The 17370-nt window shown below is 47.8% G+C and overlaps 1 protein-coding gene and 1 pseudogene across 1 annotated transcript in view; one reads left to right on the forward strand and one right to left on the reverse strand.

The window, feature by feature from the left end:
• The first annotated feature begins 3293 nt into the window (after positions 1 to 3293).
• PIK3CB (phosphatidylinositol-4,5-bisphosphate 3-kinase catalytic subunit beta) overlaps positions 3294 to 17370 on the forward strand; it is a 188295-nt gene continuing 174218 nt past the window's right edge. Inside the window, exon 1 of the mRNA XM_025377335.1 lies at positions 3294 to 3540. The gene's annotated coding sequence lies outside the window, so the exon portion shown is untranslated. The remainder of the gene's footprint in view (positions 3541 to 17370) is intronic.
• Positions 11580 to 12868, reverse strand: LOC112619295 (annotated as a pseudogene).

Here is a 17370-nt window from a genome sequence, read left to right on the forward strand (position 1 = left end):
TGACGTGGGAAGATCACAAGGTCAAGAGATTGAGATCATCCTGGCCAACGTGGTGAAACCCTGTCTCTACTAAAAATACAAAAAAAAAAAAAGAAAATTAGCTGGGTGTGGTGGTGTGCCCCTTTAGTCGCAGCTACTCGAGAGGCTGAGGCAGAAGAATCGCTTGAACTCAGGAGGCAGAGGTTGCAGTGAGCCGAGATCATGCCACTGCACTCCAGCCTGGCGACAGAGTGAGACTCCACCTCAAAAAAAAAAAAGAAAAGAAAAGAAAAAGAAAAAAACTACAATAGATGGAAGAGAATTGCAGAAAAATATGGCAAACACATTATATCTCTTTTCAAAAATAAAAATAAAAAAAATTACTCAAGAGATCCACCTGCCTTGGCCCCCAAAGTGCTAGGATTGCAGATGTGAGCCACCACACCTGGCCAACACATTATATCTCTAACATAAAAGAGGTTCTATAAATGGATTTTAATTTAATTAATTAATTTTTTTTTCCGTTTTTGAGATGGAGTCTAGCTCCGTCGCCCAGGATGGAGTGCAGTGGCACCATGTTGGCTCACTGCAACCTCCGTCTCCTGGGTTCAAGCAATTCTGTCTCAGCCTCCTGAGTAGCTGGCACTACAGGTGCCCGCCACCATGGTCGGCTAGTTTTTGTATTTTTAGTAGAGACAAGGTTTCACCATGTTGGTCAGGCTGGTCTCGAACTCCTGACCTCAGGTGATCCGCCCGCTTCTGCCTCTCAAAGTGTGGGATTATAGGCGTGAGCCACAGCACCCGGCCATGCATTTCTATTATTTATTTATTTATTTTTGAGACAGAGTCTTGCCCTGTTGCCCAGGCTGGAGTGCAGTGGCATAATCTTGGCTCACTGCAACCTCTGCCTCCTGGGTTCAAACGATTATCCCGCCTCAGCCTCCCGAGTAGATGGGCTCACAGGCCTACACCACCACGCCCGGCTAATTTTTGTATTTTTAGTAGAGACGAGGTTTTACCATATTGGCCAGGCTGGTCTTGAACTCCCGGCTTCAGGTGATTCACCTGCCTCGGCCTCCCAAAGTGTCAGGACTACAGGCGTGAGCCATCATGCCCAACCTATTGTGTTTTTTCTTTTTCAAAACTTGTCACTGTGAGGTCATGCAAAAACTTCAAAATATTTATGTAGGCAAATATTTTTCTTTTTTTTATAATAGTTCTGGGCTTCCTGTCTTGCTTTAAATTTCTGCCTCACTGGCCAGTAATCCCAGCACTTTTGGGAGGCTGAGGCGGGCAGATCACCAAGTCAAGATATGGAGACCATCCTGGCCAACACAGTGAAACCCCGTTTCTACTAAAATACGAAAAATTAGCTGGGCGTGGTGGTGCGCACCTGTAGTCCCAGCTACTCGAGAGGCTGAGGCAGGGGAATCCCTTGAACTCAGGAGGCGGAAGTTGCAGTGAGCTGAGATCGTGTCACTGTACTCCAGCCTGGCGACAGAGCAAGACTCCGTCTCAAAAAAGAAAAAAAAAAATTAGGCGTGTGTGGTGGTGGACACCTGTAATCCCAGCTACTCTGGAGGCTGAGGCAGGAGAATTGCTTGAACCTGGGAGGTGGAGGTTGCCATGAGCTGAGATGGTGCCACTGCACTCCAGCCTGGGCAACACAATGAGACTCTGTCTCAAAAAAATTTTTTTTTTCCTCTTAAGTTTTTGTTTTGTAAATTTTTGTATTTTTAAATTCTGGATTTTTTTTTCTTCTTCTTCCCAGACAGGGTCTTGCTCTATTTCCCAGGCTGGAGTGCAGTGGCGCTATTGCACTATCTCGAGTAACACCAGCCTCGACTTCCCAGGCTCATGTGATCCTCCCACCTCAGCCTCCCAAGTAGCTGGGACAACAGATGCACATCACCACACTCACGTCACTTTTGTTAGTCTCGCTATATTGCCCAGGCTGGGTTTGAACTCCTGGGCTCAAGTGATCTGTCCACTTCGGCCTCCTAAAGTGTTGGTATTACAGGTGTGAGCCACCACTCCCAGCCTCTTCTGGAATTTATTTTTGAATGTTCTTGCTTTAAATGGAAAGTCAATTAAAACCAGGATCATTGGCCGGGCGCGGTGGCTCCTGTCTGTAATCCCAGCACTTTGGGAGGCCGAGGCGGGCGGATCACCTGAGGTCGGGAGTTCGAGACCACCCTGACCAAGGTGGAGAAAACCCGTCTCTACTAAAAATACAAAATTAGCCGGGCGTGGTGGCGCATGCCTATAATCCCAGCTACTCAGGAAGGTTGAGGCAGGAGAATCGCTTGAACCAGAGAGGCGGAGGTTGCGGTGAGCCAAGATCGTGCCATTGCACTCCAGCCTGGGCAACAGCAGCAAAACTCTAATTCAAAATATATAAATAAATAAATAAATAAATAAATAAATAAAACAAACCAAAATTAAAAAAAAAACTAGGATCATTTCTCAAATAAACTATTGGTTTGTCACTTAATTGATTTGTCACGGTTGCTTTTTATTATATTGTATTTCTAGATTTTATCCCTGACTACTCAGCTGTTTGTCCAGGGTAACATAAGAGCATTACGTTAGAATATAGTAGCGTTGGAGTGGGTTAAAATGTTGGTTCTCGGTAAGTAAAATTTATGTGTCCCACCAGAAAGAGGACTGTGATATTTCGTGGTTGAGGTCATAGGTAACAGGAGACAAGGTAGGCAAAAAGGGGCAAAGTTTAAGGCTCTACAGACAAATGTTAGGTGCTGTTATTGCAAAATTGAACAAAGAACAAGAATCTTGGGCTTGAAACGCTGGACTTTTCCCTTGAAACAACCATTCACAGTATAGGGACTGAAGGGTCAGCTGTGAGGCAGCCGAGCTAGCGCCCTATCCCCACAAAGGGAGTAAAAGACCACGACGGGTAGCGGGAAAAAAATAAGTGCTGCGTCCAAGAATTCAGGAGTCAGTCCATGTCGCAGAACAGGGAGAAGGACTGGGAAGAAAAGGCTAGCAAGGAACCTAGGAACAGAGGAGTCTCTCGGGAGGAGGTTATGGAAGGCGCAGCGGGCGATGGGTCTCTCCTGAAGGCGGCTTGCCGGGGATTCCCTATTCCGCAGGCCTCTGGGAGACCCAGAGAGTTAGGAAAGGCCGTGCAGCAGCGTCGCAGCCCGGCTGGCAGCGGGAGAGGGATAGGCAGTGAGGCTTCTCCCCACGCCCTGCCAGCCCAGCTGCCGCCGCCGCCACCGCGGGGCCCGGGATTGGCCCGAGGGCGGTGCAGGGCGGGGCGGGGGCTGCTGGGATGACGGCCTGAGAGGCTCGCGCGCGCGCACACGGGCGCGGGTACGGCGGCGGCGCGCGCGTGCTCCGTCGGCCTGTGCGGCTGCTGCGGCGGAGCGGGCCATGGCAGTGGGAGGCGGGCGAGTGTAGTGCTGCACGGGGCAGGCGGGAGGTGGATCGAGAGAGACAGGGATGGGGGCGCCGGAGCGGAGCGGTTGCGGCGGCCTGGGCTGCTGACCGCGCACTTGGAATAGTAGCAGGCGGCGGCGGCGGCGGAGCGCCAGGCAGGTGAGTGCGGCGGCGCGGGACCCGGATGCGGTGCGGGACCCGGATGCGGTGCGGCTGAGGGGCTGCTGGGTCGCGGCGCCGGCTGCGGTGCCCCCGGGCGGGCTGGCGGTGCGCTCTAGCTTGCTGCTACCTGCGGTGCTGGCGACTCTTGTGGTCGCACCGCGCTTCCTGCCAGCTTGGAGGATAACCGCCTGCCGGCCGGTGGGGGCGCCTGGCTTGGTTGCGGCCCGCCCGGGGCTCTCCAAGGTGAGTGGCGCCCCCCGGCCCCCGGGCGGCAGAGACACTGCCGGGCGTCCCGGGCCACTGGCGCTTTGGGTCCCGTTCCTGATGGGCGTCTCTGTGGAGAGACGGCGTCGCGTGTATATGCGGACATCTCCGGAACTTCCCGACCCTCAGGTGCCTTTTTGCGCAGAAGTGTATTTCAGAGGCGTGGACCCAGGGTTATTAGGTTACGAACGTGTTTTCGAATCCCAACGCCGAAGCTGACCAGTCCTGGGGCGTTGGACCAAAATATCCTGATGTGTTAAATGGAAATAATAATACATACACCATAGGGTTGTTTTGAGGTTAGGCATAACTGAACAAGTGCTAAGTAAATGATATCCCTGCTGCAGCATCTCGTGTTAGCTATTGCTAATTCCTGGATGCTGGCGTGCGTTTGGGGGCACATTTATTTCCGATCTGCTCTGGTGTTGCAATAACCGATACTGGAGTTGCTTAATATTGGAGCCTGTTACCTCGCAGTGGCCGAAATAGAATCCTGTAGTCTCTTTACTAGAATCCTGCAGTCTCTTTTCCCGCAGGGGCTGAATTGGAAGCCTGTCTCAGATACTGAGTGGGAATTACTGCTGAAATGAAACCAAGCGAATTCGGGATTCGCTTAGGATGAAAGATGGTGGGACATAAACTTAAAGTGCTTTGCTGTTTCATCTCAAGTGACGCTTGAACTCTGCCACTTGTTACAGAGTATAAACACACGAAGAGTATGGAAACAGACTCTTTTTTCTGCATTGCTACATCCAAAGGGAGTGACAAGTGCTTTTGTAAACATCATTGTGGGCAGTGTGACTGTCTGGTGAAGTCATGATAATTAAATAAGATGAGTACTTATTTTGAAGCACTGAATAGAAGTTTGGAGATAAGATTCGTAATAAAATTATCTCCAACGAGTCAGAGGTCTCAGTAGATCATTAATCATTTGGGGATTTTCATGCTACATTGTAAGATTTTATGGTAAAAGCAGAACTGTTTAAGTCATAATAATTTAGCACCGGAAAGGGTGGTCAGATAAGGATCTTAGCCCAGTTTCAGAATCCAGGTATGGAAGAAAGTACAATCTTTTTTCTGACAGGGCCCTTTGGCTCACGCCTATAATCCCAGCACTTTGGGAGGCTGAGGCGGGCGGATCGCTTGAGCCCAGGAGTTCGACACCAGCCCGAGCAACATGGCGAAACCCGTCTCTACCAAAGACACAACAATTAGCCGGGCGTGGTGGGGTGCGGCCTGGTGGAGGGCGCCGTGGCGGGCACCTGTAATCCCAACTACTTGGGAGGCTGAGGCAGGAGAATCCCTTGAATCCGGCAGGCGGAGGTCGCAGTGAGCCGAGATGGCACCACTGGACTCCAGCCTGGGCAACAGAGCAATAACCTGTCTCAAAAAGAAAAAAAAAAAATCTTTTTGAGACCGAATCTTTCTTTCTTTTTTTTTTTCAATTGTTTTTTGAGACAGGGTGTTGCCCTGTCGTCCAGGCTGGAGTGCAGTGTCGCCATCTTGTCTCACTGCAACCTCAGCCTCCCGGGTTCAATCGATCCTCCTGCCTCAGCCTCCCTAGTAGCTAAGGCTACAGGCGCGTGCCACCACGCCCAGCCAATCTTTCATTTTTTTTTTTTTTTGAGACGAAGTTTCCCTTTTGTTGTGTAAGCTGGAGTGCAATGACGCGATCTCCGGCTCACTCAATGTCTACCTCCCGGGTTCAAGCAATTCCCCTGCCTTAGCCTCCCGAATAGCTGGGATTACAGGCATGTGCCCCACACCCCGCTAATTTTGAATTTTTTTATTTTTTATTATTATTATTATTTTTTATTTTATTTATTTATTTATTTTTTTTGAGACGGAGTCTCGCTCTGTCGCCCAGGCTGGAGTGCAGTGGCCGGATCTCAGCTCACTGCAAGCTCCGCCTCCCGGGTTCACGCCATTCTCCGGCCTCAGCCTCCCGAGTAGCTGGGACTACAGGCGCCCGCCACCTCGCCCGGCTAGTTTTTTGTATTTCTTAGTAGAGACGGGGTTTCACCGTGTTAGCCAGGATGGTCTGGATCTCCTGACCTCGTGATCCGCCCGTCTCGGCCTCCCAAAGTGCTGGGATTACAGGCTTGAGCCACCGCGCCCGGCCTATTTTTTATTTTTTTTTTTAGTAGAGACGGGGTTCTCCATGTTGGTCGGGGTGGTCTCGAACTCCCAACCTCAGCTGATCGTCCTGCCTCGGCCTCCCAAAGTGCTGGGATTACAGGCGGAAGCCACTGCGCACCGCCCCGTCTTTGTATTTTTGGTAGAGAGGAGGTTTCGCCATGTTGGCCAACCTGGTCTTGATCTCCTGGGCTCAAATGATCCACTGGGCCCAAATGATCTGCCAGCCTTGGCCTCCCAAAATGCTGGGATTACAGGCATGAACTACAGCCACCAGCCAAAAGTGAAAATCTTAAAGGTTTAAACAGATTGTATTCACTAAAGCCGAAATGACTTAAGAAACAAAAATCTAGTTTACACCACTGATTCACACCCTGAGTCCACCACCTTCGGAGTGTTTTTTAGAAGTGTTGAAAATCAAGTTGGGTTTTGATTTGTCATTTTTCACCTCTTGCCTATCTTTCTTGGTGTTCTTAGAGACTCATCCATAAAGGCTTTTGCTTCAACTTGCTTTGTGAATGTCAGGCAACTATATGGAAAAAAGTTAAAAACGAACACTGTAGTCTAAATTATGTTCTTTCTTGAGGTTTTCCCGGTTGTCTAGCTTAGACTGTTGGACTCAACAGTAGAACTACTGCTAGCTACTGTGAAAAGGCTGGGAGTCAGAAGTCACCTCTTGGTTTTAGGCCTCAACCTGGGTTAAAACAGCTGGGGCTGTGGGGATGTTACCCAGTCTTAGGGGCCTCTGTTTTGTTTGTTTGTTTTGAGACAGAGTCTCGCTCTGTCACCCGGCTGGAGTGCAATAGCATGATCTCCGCTCACTGTGACTTCCCGGGTTCCAGGGATTCTCCTGCCTCAGCCTCCAAATTAGCTGGGACTACAGGTGCACACCACCACACCCAGCTACTTTTTGTATTTTTAGCAGAGATGGGGTTTCACCATGTTGGCCAGGATGGTCTCAATCTTTTGACCTCATGATCTTCCCGTCTTGGCCTCCCAAAGTGCTGGGTTTACAGGTGTGAGCCACTGTGCCCGGCCCCAATAAGTAAATAATTTACTTATTCTATATTTTATATTTTATAATTTATTTATTTATTTATTTATTTGAGACGGCGGAGTCTCGCTCCGCCCAGGCTGGAGTGCAGTGGCGCGATCTCGGCTTACTGCAAGCTCCGCCTCCCGGGTTCACGCCATTTTCCTGCCTAAGCCTCCTAAGTAGCTGGGACTACAGGCGCCCGCCACAGCGCCCGGCTAATTTTTTGTATTTTTAGTAGAGACGGGGTTTCACCGTGTTAGCCAGGATGGTCTCGATCTCCTGACCTCGTGATCCGCCCGCCTCGGCTTCCCAAAGTGCTGGTGCTGGGATTACAGGCGTGAGCCACCGCACCGGGCCGGCTATTTATTTATTTATTTTTTTTTGAGACGGAGTTTTGCTCTTGTTGCCCAGGCTGGAGTGCAATGCGCGATCTCTGCTCACTGCAACCTTTGCCTCCCGGGTTCAAGCAATTCTCCTGCCTCAGTTTCGCAAGTCGTTGGGATTACAGGCGGCTGCCACCATGCCCAGCTAATTTTTTGTATTTTTGGTAGAGCGGGGTTTCTCCATGTTGGTGGCCAGGCTGGTCTTGAACTCCTGACCTCAGGTGATCCTGCCGCCTCAGCCTTCCAAAGTGCTGGGATTACAGGCGTGAACCACCGCGCCCGGCACTATTTTTTATTTTATTTTATTTTGTTTTGTTTATTTAGAGACGGAGTCTCACTCTGTCGCCCAGGCTGGAGTGCAGTGGCGCGATCTCGGCTCACTGCAAGCTCCGCCTCCTGGGTTCACGCCATTTTCCTGCCTCAGCCTCCCCAGTATCTGGGACCACAGGCGCCGGCCACCACGCCCGGCTAATTTTTTGTATTTTTTCAGTAGAGACGGGGTTTCACCATCTTAGTCAGGGTGGTCTTGATTTCCTGACCTCGTGATCCACTCGCCTTGGTCTCCGGAAGTGCTGGGATTGCAGACGTGAGCCACCGCGCCCCGCCCCGATTTGAGACGGAAGTCGTGCTCTGTCGTTAAGGCTGGAGTGCAGTGGCGCCATCTTGGCTGGCTGTGACCTCCGCTTCCTGGGTTCAAGCAATTCTGCCTCAGCCTCCGGAGTATCTAGGATTACAGGCGTGCGCCACCACGTCTGGCTAATTTTTTGTATTTTTAGTGGAGACGGCATTTCACCATATTGGCCAGACTGGTCTGGAACTGCCGACCTCAGGTGATCCGCCCACCTCGTCCTCCCAAAGTGCTGGGGTTACAGGCGTGAGCTACCGCGCCTGGCCCCCTTTTTTTAATTTACAGAATTTGGATGACTGTGTGGTGGGCAGGGGGTGGTTGTGGTGGGCAGGGGGTGGTTGTGGTGGTGTACTAGAAAATCGCATTATATAAAGGAACCTTCTAGGATACTCGAGTTTTATGGCTTTCCTCCTGTTCACTCTCTTGACTTTTCCTTCTCTTGTTGAGTTCAAAACATTCTAATGTCCCAGGGCTTCCGACATGTCCCTATTCCTTTCTCTACCTGTATTCTTCCTGAATGATCTCATGTTGTCCTGTCCTGTGGTTTATTTATTTTTAGTAGAAAAACTAAAAGTAAGTAAATTGTTGTTAAGTGCTGTTGCCTCTCAGATTTTTATCTCTAGTCCTGAACTTCAGTCTTCTGCCTGCCTACATGACCTCTTAATTTTGTCTGTTTTTAGGCATCTTTCAATGTAACAGGTTCACATGGAGCTCTTGATTCCCGTTCCTGTTCCTTCCCTAGCAGTTTTCTTTCTTTCTTTCCTTTCTGTCTCTCCTTCCTCTCCTTCTTCTCCCCTCCCCGAGTGTTGCTGTTGTTGCCCAGGCTGGAGTGCAGTGGCGCGATCTCGGCTCACTGCAACCCCCGCCTTCCTGTTTCAGCGGTTCTCCTGCCTCAGCCTCCCTAGTAGCTGGGATTACAGGCACCCACCACCATGTCCCTCTAATTTTTGTATTTTTAGTAGAAATATGGGTTTCACTATGTTGGCCAGGCTGGTGTCGAACTCCTGGGCTCAAGTGATCCGCCCACCTTGGCCTTCCAAAGTGCTGGGATTACAGGTGTGAGCTACCGTGCCCAGGTTTTTTTTTTTTTTCTGAGACGGAGTCTAGCTCTGTCGCCCAATCTGGAGTGCGGTGGCGCCATCCTGGTTCACTGCAACCCCCGCCTCCCGGGTTCAAGGGATTCTCCTGCCTCAACTTCCTGCATAGCTGGGATTACAGGCGCGCACCACCACTCCCGGCTAATTTTTGTATTTTTAGTAGAGACAGGTTTCACTATATTGGTCAGGCTGGTCTCAAACTCCTGACCTTGTGATCTGCCCGCCTTGGCCTCCCAAAGTGCTGGTGATTACAGGCGTGAGCCACCGAGCCTGGCCAGCGCTTTTCTTTTCCCCTCGCCCCAGCAAGCCAGAGGGAGTCTTGCTCTGTCACCCAGGCTGGAGTGCAGTGGTGCGATCTCGGCTCACTGCAATCTCCGCCTCACTGCAACCTCCGCCTCCTGGGTTCGAGCGATTCTCCTGTCTTAGCCTCCCAAGTAGCTGGGATTATAGGCGCAAGCCACCACGCCCGGCTAACCCTAGTAGTTTCCATGTCATAATAGCACCCCTCTGCCCCACTTCCCATCCGGTTTGAGTGTAAAATATAGTGGTTATGTTCAATTTATCCCTTTGTCTCCTCCCTCACTGTACACACAGCCAGTCCTTGAGGACACTGAATTTTACTTCCAAAATATATCCTACATATGTTTATTTTCATTTTATTTTTATTCCCACTACCCCAATTCTTCCTGGGTAGTGCCTTCCTAACTGGTCTCCTTGCCTCTGTTCTTACTCTATTTTTCACACAGCAGTCAGAGTGATTTTTACTTATTCTGTTCCAGTGGATTTTCATTACCCTAAAGTAAATCCCAAACTTTATCTGCACGCCAGCGAATTATTGTTTATTTTTATTTTATTTTATTTTTAAAATAGAGATGGGATCTTGCTATGTTTCTCAAGGGTCTTGAACTCGTAGGCTGAAGCAATCCACCCATCTCAGCCTTTATTTATTTTTATTAAATTTTTGTTTTATCTGTCATAATCTGAGTGCTAAAAAAAAAATATATATATATAAAAATTTGGCTGGACACGGTGGCTCATGCTTGTAATTCCAGAACTTTGGGAGGCCGAGGTGGGCGGATCACCTAAGGTCAGGAGTTCGAGACCAGCCTTGCCAACATGGCAAAACCCATCTCTACTAAAAATACAAAAAAAAAAAAAAATTAGCTGGGCATGGTGGCATGTGCCTGTAATCCCAGCTACTCTGGAGGCTGAAGCAGGAGAATCGCTTGAACACGGGAGGCGGAGTCTGCAGTGAGCCAAGTTGCACCATTGCACTCCAGCCTGGGCAACAAGAGTGAAACTCCATCCCAGAAAAAAAAAAAAAATTTTTAGAGGCGGGGTCTCCTTATGTTTCCCAAGCTGGAGTTCAGTGGCCATTCACAAGTGGTATCATAGGGCACTACAGCCTTGAACTTCTGGTATCAAGTGATCCTCCTTCCTCAGCCTCCCCAGTAGCTTTAGGCACATTTCGCCTCTCCCAGCTTGCTTATTTTCTTGTTCATTTATTTATGGTCTTTTTCCTCCAATATAATATAAGCTCCATGATGGCAGGGACCTTGTCTTCCCTGGAGTATTTTCAGGAACCAGAACAATGCCTGGAAAATTTAGTTAATGTTGAGTGAATAAATGTAGGAATGAAATTAGTTATAAAATCTTTTGACTGAATGTACAATGTGTATCCTGAACACATTCCCCCTTTTTTGGTTCCAGATTTGGGCAAATTAGAGAGTAACCAGAGACCCTAGAGTTACTATTCTATTGGGTACCTTTTTTTTTGAGACTGAGTCTCGCTCTATTGCCCAGGCTGGAGTGCAGTGGCGCGATCTCAGCTCACTGAAAGCTCCACCTCCCAGGTTCACGCCATTCTCCTGCCTCAGCCTCCTGAGTAGCTGGGATTACAGGTGCCCACCACCACGCCCAGCTAATTTTTTTTGTAGTTTTTTAGTAGAGATGGTGTTTTACGGTATTAGCCAGGATGGTCTCGATCTCCTGACCTCGTAATCCACCCGCCTTGGCCTCCCAAAGTGCTGAGATTACAGACGTAAGCCGCTGCACCTGTCCAGGAATTTTTAGTTTAATTAGACAACTTAGTTTTTGAATCTGAGACCCTCTCGTTGCATGCGTGTGGGAGAGAGTGTATATGTTGTAAGAATGTATGTGTATGTATGCTCTGAACTATTTGGTTTAGAGTTACCATATGTCTTTTTTTTTCCTCAATAACTTTGCTTTGATGGGTCTCAAAATTCTGTGACCAATTTTTGGTCCAGTTGTTTCCATTAAAAACTACTGATTTCAAAAGCTAGTAATTTTAAACTGCCACATTCCAAAAAAAACAAAAAACAGAAACCCAAAATGGTCCATAACACATTCTCCTTTTCTTCTGAAGGGTTTACGGTGCATTGTTATCGTTAACCAGTTTACTGTTAAACCTAAATGGCTGATTGAAACAAACAGTTCTGAGGCTGTTCTTCCACCACCGATTAAGACTGAGGTGGCAGGTATTAGGGATAATATTCATTTAGCCTTCTGAGCTTTCTGGGCAGACTTGGTGACCTTGCCAACTCCAGCAGCCTTGTTGTCCGCTGCTTTGATGACACCCACAGCAACTCTCCGTTTCATATCATGAGCAGCAAAATGACCCAGAGGAGGACAGTCCTAGAAGCTCTCAACATACATTGGCTTGCCAGGAACCATATCAACTATGGGAGCATCACCAGACTTTGAGAATTTAGGGCCATCTTCCAGCTTCTTACCAGAATGGTGATCAATCTTTTTTCATCAGGTCAGCAAACTTGCAAGCAATGTGAGCTATGTGACAATCCAGTACAGTGGCATAGCCAGCACTGATTTGGCCTGGATGGTTCAGGATAATTACTTGAGCAGTGAAGCCAGCTGCTTCCATTGGTGGGTCATTTTTGCTGTCACCAGCAACATTGCCATGATGAACATCTTTGACAGACACATTCTTAACATTAAAGTCCACATTGTCTGCAGGAAGAGCTTCACCCAAAGCTTAATGGTGCATTTCAACAGACTGCTTCAGTTGTAACATTGACTGGAGCAAAGGTGACCACCATTCCAGGTTTGAGAACACCAGTCTCCACTTGGCCTATAGGCACAGTACCAATACCACCAGTTTTGTAGACATCCTGGAGAGACAGATGCAAGGGTCTGTCAGTTGGATGAGTTGGTGGTAGGATGCAGTCCAGAGCTTCGAGCAGCATTGTTCCCCTGGCATTGCCATCTTTATAGGCGACTTTCTATCCCATGAACCAAGGCATATTATCACTTGGCTTCAGCATGTTGTCACTATTCCTACCAGAAGTTTGCATAAATGCTACTGTATCAGAGTTGTAGCCAGTTTTCTTAATGTAAGTGCTGACTTCCTTAATGATTTCCTTATATCTCTATTGGCTGTAGGATGGCTCAGTGGAATCCATTTTGTTAACACCAACAATTAGTTGCTTCACACTCAGCGTATAAGCCAGAAGGGCATGCTGAAAGGTCTGCCCATTTCTGGAGATACTAGCTTTAAATTCTCCAACACCAGCTGCAACAATCGGAACAGCAGTCAGCCTGAGATGTCCCTATTATCATGTTATTGATAAGGTCTCTGTCTTCTGGAGCATCAGTGATAGTCACGTAATACTTGTTGTTCTCATATTTTCATAGGGAGATATCAGTGGTGATACTATGTTCATACTCAGCTTTCAGTTTATCTAAGACCCACCCAGGCATACTTGAAGGAGTCCTTTCCCATCTCTGTAGCTGCCTTCTCAAATCTTTTTTTTTTTTGACAGAGTCTCACTCTGTCACCCAGATTGGAGTGCAGTGGTGCAATCATGGCCCACTGCAGCCTTGACCTCCCCAGGTTCAAGTGATCCTTCCAGCCTCCTGAGTACTGGGAGTACAGGCATGCACCACTATGCCCGGCTAATTTTTTTTTTTTTTTTGGTGGCATTTTGTAGAGGCAGGGTTTCACCATGTTGCCCAGGCTGTTCTCAAACTCCTGAGCTCAAGTGATCTGCCTGCCTTGGCCTCCCAAAGAGCTGGGATTACAGGTGTGAGTCATGGCACCCAGCCTAGGATCTTTCTTTTTGACCCCCCTTCTCCCTGAGAATGTATAACTCCTTCATTTCTTTTCTTTCTTTCTTTTTTTTTTTTGAGGTGGAGTTTCGCTCTTGTTGCCCAGGCTGGAGTGCAATGGCGTGATCTCAGCTCACTGCAACCTCCGCCTCCCGGGTTCAAGCAATTCTTCTGGTCTCAAACTCCCAACCTCAGGTGGGTCTGCCTGCCTCGGCCTCCGAAGTGTTGGGATTACAGGCGTGAGCCCCAAAGCCTGGCCATATCTCCTTGTTTTCTTTTAACAGCTCCTCAGATGTTTAGCAGATCACATGAGGTTGACCCTTTAACTGGGAGTAGCTAGCTTATTGCTAGAATCAAGAATGTTAATCTCAACAGTCATCTCCTATATTATAGTATTGCTAGAGGTAGGTCTGCACTCAGAATTCTCCCTAGTGCAGACCCAAGAAGGACAGCATCCCTGGTCCTGTAGTTTGTCTTCTGGTGCTTCAGGCATTCGGGAGACCACCAGGCACATGCTGATTTGCCCTCAAGGGAAATGCGATCCTGATTATCCATGCCTGTAGGGGGAGGATTATATGGATTAAACTAAATCCATGGGTAATCCAAAGGCTTTATTTTAAACTACAGTTTAACCACATTCCTGACCACAGTTTTTTCTTGTATTTCTAATAACTAATTTATAATATTTACTGATTTCACATGTATCTCCTTCTCCTGCCACTTAGAAGTAATGGCAGTTGTGAAGCTGAGGAAAGATGGAAGAAAGAGTTAGATAAATCAACCAGCAGATGATTTGGTATTAACTGGGTGGTTTAGCTACAATGCTTTCTAGACCTTGAAGACCTGAATTCCATGAATTCCTTACCTGCTGAGTCATTGGTAACTGTCAACAAGAGGTCAAACTCCATTTTGATACATTTGTACTTTACTTGCTTAAATGATTGAGCTTTTGTGATTTAAGTAATCAGTATTTCAGATTATCAGAATTATAAATATAATCCAATTTAGAGTTTTCCTTTACTGTTTGTTTAATAAGCCTATTGATAGTTTTTTTATTTAAAAAATTTTTTTAATTACTGTTTTTTGAGACAGAGCCTGCTCTGTTGCCAGGCTGGAGTGCAGTGGCACCATCTCAGCTCTCCAACCTCTGACTCCCTGGTTTAAGTGATTCTCCTGCCTCAGCCTCCATTACAGGCATGCGCCACCACGCTCAGCTAATTTTTGTATTTTTAGTAGAAACGGGGTTTCACTATGTTGTCCAGGATAGTCTCCATCTCCTGACCTCGTGATCTGCCCGCCTCCGCCTCCCAAAGTACTGGGATTTCAGGTGTGAGCCACCTTGCCCGGCCGTTGCTTTTTTTTTTCTGTAGCCAGTCTACTATTACATCTGACAAGTTACGTGTTCGTAGTTAGACAATAACTATTTTAAGTGGTCATATTTCATTAAATAGTTGAAATATGGTCACTTAAAATTGTTTATTCTTGATTTAGTGTAGGCCTTGTATTTATTTTTATTTTTTGTTTTAGGGACAGAGTCTTGCTGTGTTGCCCAGCTGGCCTATAACTCCTGGGCTCAAGCGATCCTCCCACCTCAGCCTCCAGAATAGCTGGGATCACGGGCAGGTGTTGTATTTAGATACTGTTAAAGTCAGTGTTTTCTTGTAGCTTCATAAACCATTTCAAATTGCTGCCATTGTGTTATCTGAAAAAAAAATGTAGTATGTTAACTGAAAGGTTTTTCTGCTGTTATATATATATATATTTTTTTTTTTTTTTTTTTTTTTTTAAAGATGGAGTCTCACTCTGTATCCCAGGCTGGAGTGCAGTGGCGCGATCTCGGCTCACTGCGACCTCCACCTCCTGGGTTCAAGCCGATTCTCCTGCCTCAGCCTCCCAAGTAGCTGGGATTACAGGCGCATGCCACACACCCGGCTGATTTTTGGATTTGTAGTAGAGATGAGGTTTCACCATGTTGGCCAGGCTGGTCTCGAACTCCTGACCTCAGGTGATCCACCCACCTCAGCCTCCCAAAGTGTTGAGCCACCATACCTGGCTGCAGTTAAATATTTTCTTTTTCTTTTATTTTTGAGACAGAGTCTTACTGTGTTGCCCAGGCTGGAGTACAGTGACGCGAACTTGGCTCACTGCAACCTCTGCCTCCCGGGTTCCAGCTATTCTCTTGCCTCAGCCTCCCGAGAAGCTGGAGCTACAGGTGTGCACCACCACACCCAGCTAATTTTTGTATTTTTTAGTAGAGACGGGGTTTCACCATATTGGCCAGGCTGGTCTCGAACTCCTGACCTCATGATCTGCCCTTCCTGACCTTGTGATCTGCCTGCCTCAGCCTCCCAAAGTGCTGGAATTATAGGCAGGAGCCACCGTACCCGGCCTAGTTATATATTTTCAAAAGTTAAGTTCCATATTTATGAGCTAAATAGTTATCATTCCCCTTAAATTTTGAGCGAGAGTTCCTGGGGATAACCAACTGGAATTCTTTTTTTTTTTTTCTGGAGACAGGGTCTTGCTCTGTCACCCAGGCTGGAGTGCAGTGGCACCATCTTGGCTCTCTGTAGTGTGGACCTCCTGAGCTCAAGCGAGCCTCCCCAGTATCTGGGATTATAAGCGTGTGCTACCATGTCTGGCTGCTTTTTGTATTTTTCGTGGAGAAAGATTTTGCCATGTTGCTCAGGCTAGTCTCAAACTTCTGGGCTTGAGTGATCTGCCGGCCTCAGCCTCCCAAAGTGCTGGGATTACAGGCGTGAACCAAAGCACCTGGCCAAGTTGTCTTAACTCTTGATGTGCACCTTTACCCACCATTCCATTATTAATGTTTTTCCTTTTTGTTTTTTTTGTTTTTTTTTTTTTTGAGACGGAGTCTCGCTCTGTCGCCCAGGCTGGAGTGCAGTGGCCAGATCTCAGCTCACTGCAAGCTCCGCCTCCCGGGTTCCCGCCATTCTCCTGCCTCAGCCTCCCGAGTAGCTGGGACCACAGGCGCCGCCACCTCGCCCGGCTAATTTTTTGTGTTTTTAGTAGAGACGGGGTTTCGCCGTGTTAGCCAGGATGGTCTCGATCTCCTGACCTTGTGATCCGCCCGTCTTGGCCTCCCAAAGTGCTGGGATTACAGGCTTGAGCCACCGCGCCCGGCCAATGTTTTTCCTTTTTAAATTTTTATTTTATTTTTATTTTTTGAGATGGAGTCTCACTCTGTTGCCCAAGCTGGAGTGCAGTGACACGATCTCGGCTCACTGCAACCTCTGCCTCCCAGGTTCAAGCGATTCTCCTGCATCAGCCTCCCAAGTAGCTGGGATTACAGGTGCCTGCCACCGCTCCTGACTAATTTTTGTGTTTTTAGCAGACGTGGGGTTTCACCATGTTGGCCTGGCTGGTCTTGATTTCCTGACCTCAGATGATCCGCCCACCTTGGCCTCCCAAAGTGCTGGGATTACAGACATGAGCCACCACGTGCAGGCTATTAATATTTTTTCTAACTGAGGAGCTTCTGGATTTCAGGTCTTCATTTTGCTCACAAGTATTGTCTAATATCTCTGTAATTTGTACGTGATGGTACAGTGGCTCCTGACCCTCAAGTGAGCCACCCACCTCGGCCTCCTAAAGTGCTGGGATTATAGGTATGAGCCACCCTGCTCGGCCCTGACCATTAATTCTTTTTTTTTTTTTTGAGACGAAGTCTCGATCTGTCGCCAGGCTAGAGTGCAGTGGCACAATCTCAGCTCACTGCAACCTCTGACTCCTGGGTTCAAGAGATCTCCTGCTTCAGCCTCCCTAGTAGCTGGGATTACAGGCATGCACCACCATGCCCAGCTAACTTTTGTATTTTTAGTAGAGACGGGGTTTCACCATGTTGGTCAGGATGGTCTTGATCTGCTGACCTCATGATCCGCCTCCCTCGGGCTCCCAAAGTGCTGGGATTACAGGCGTGAGCCACCGCGCCTGGCCCCCGTTAATTCTTTCTGTAGGCATTATCCTATTGGTATACTCACATGTGTGGAAAATGATGTATGGTGAAGGCTATTTGTTGCATATTGTTTATAATAAATAAACAATGAAGAAAGTGTTTATGTACTGATGTGAAATCATTTTACCACATAAATCAGTTAGGTTAAAAAACCACAAAGGTGCCAGGCGCAGTGGCTCACGCCTTTAATCTCAGCACTTTGGGAGGCCGAGGTGGGTGGA

Source organism: Theropithecus gelada, chromosome 2 (assembly GCF_003255815.1).
Source record: "Theropithecus gelada isolate Dixy chromosome 2, Tgel_1.0, whole genome shotgun sequence".
Classification (NCBI taxonomy): Eukaryota; Metazoa; Chordata; class Mammalia; order Primates; family Cercopithecidae; genus Theropithecus; species Theropithecus gelada.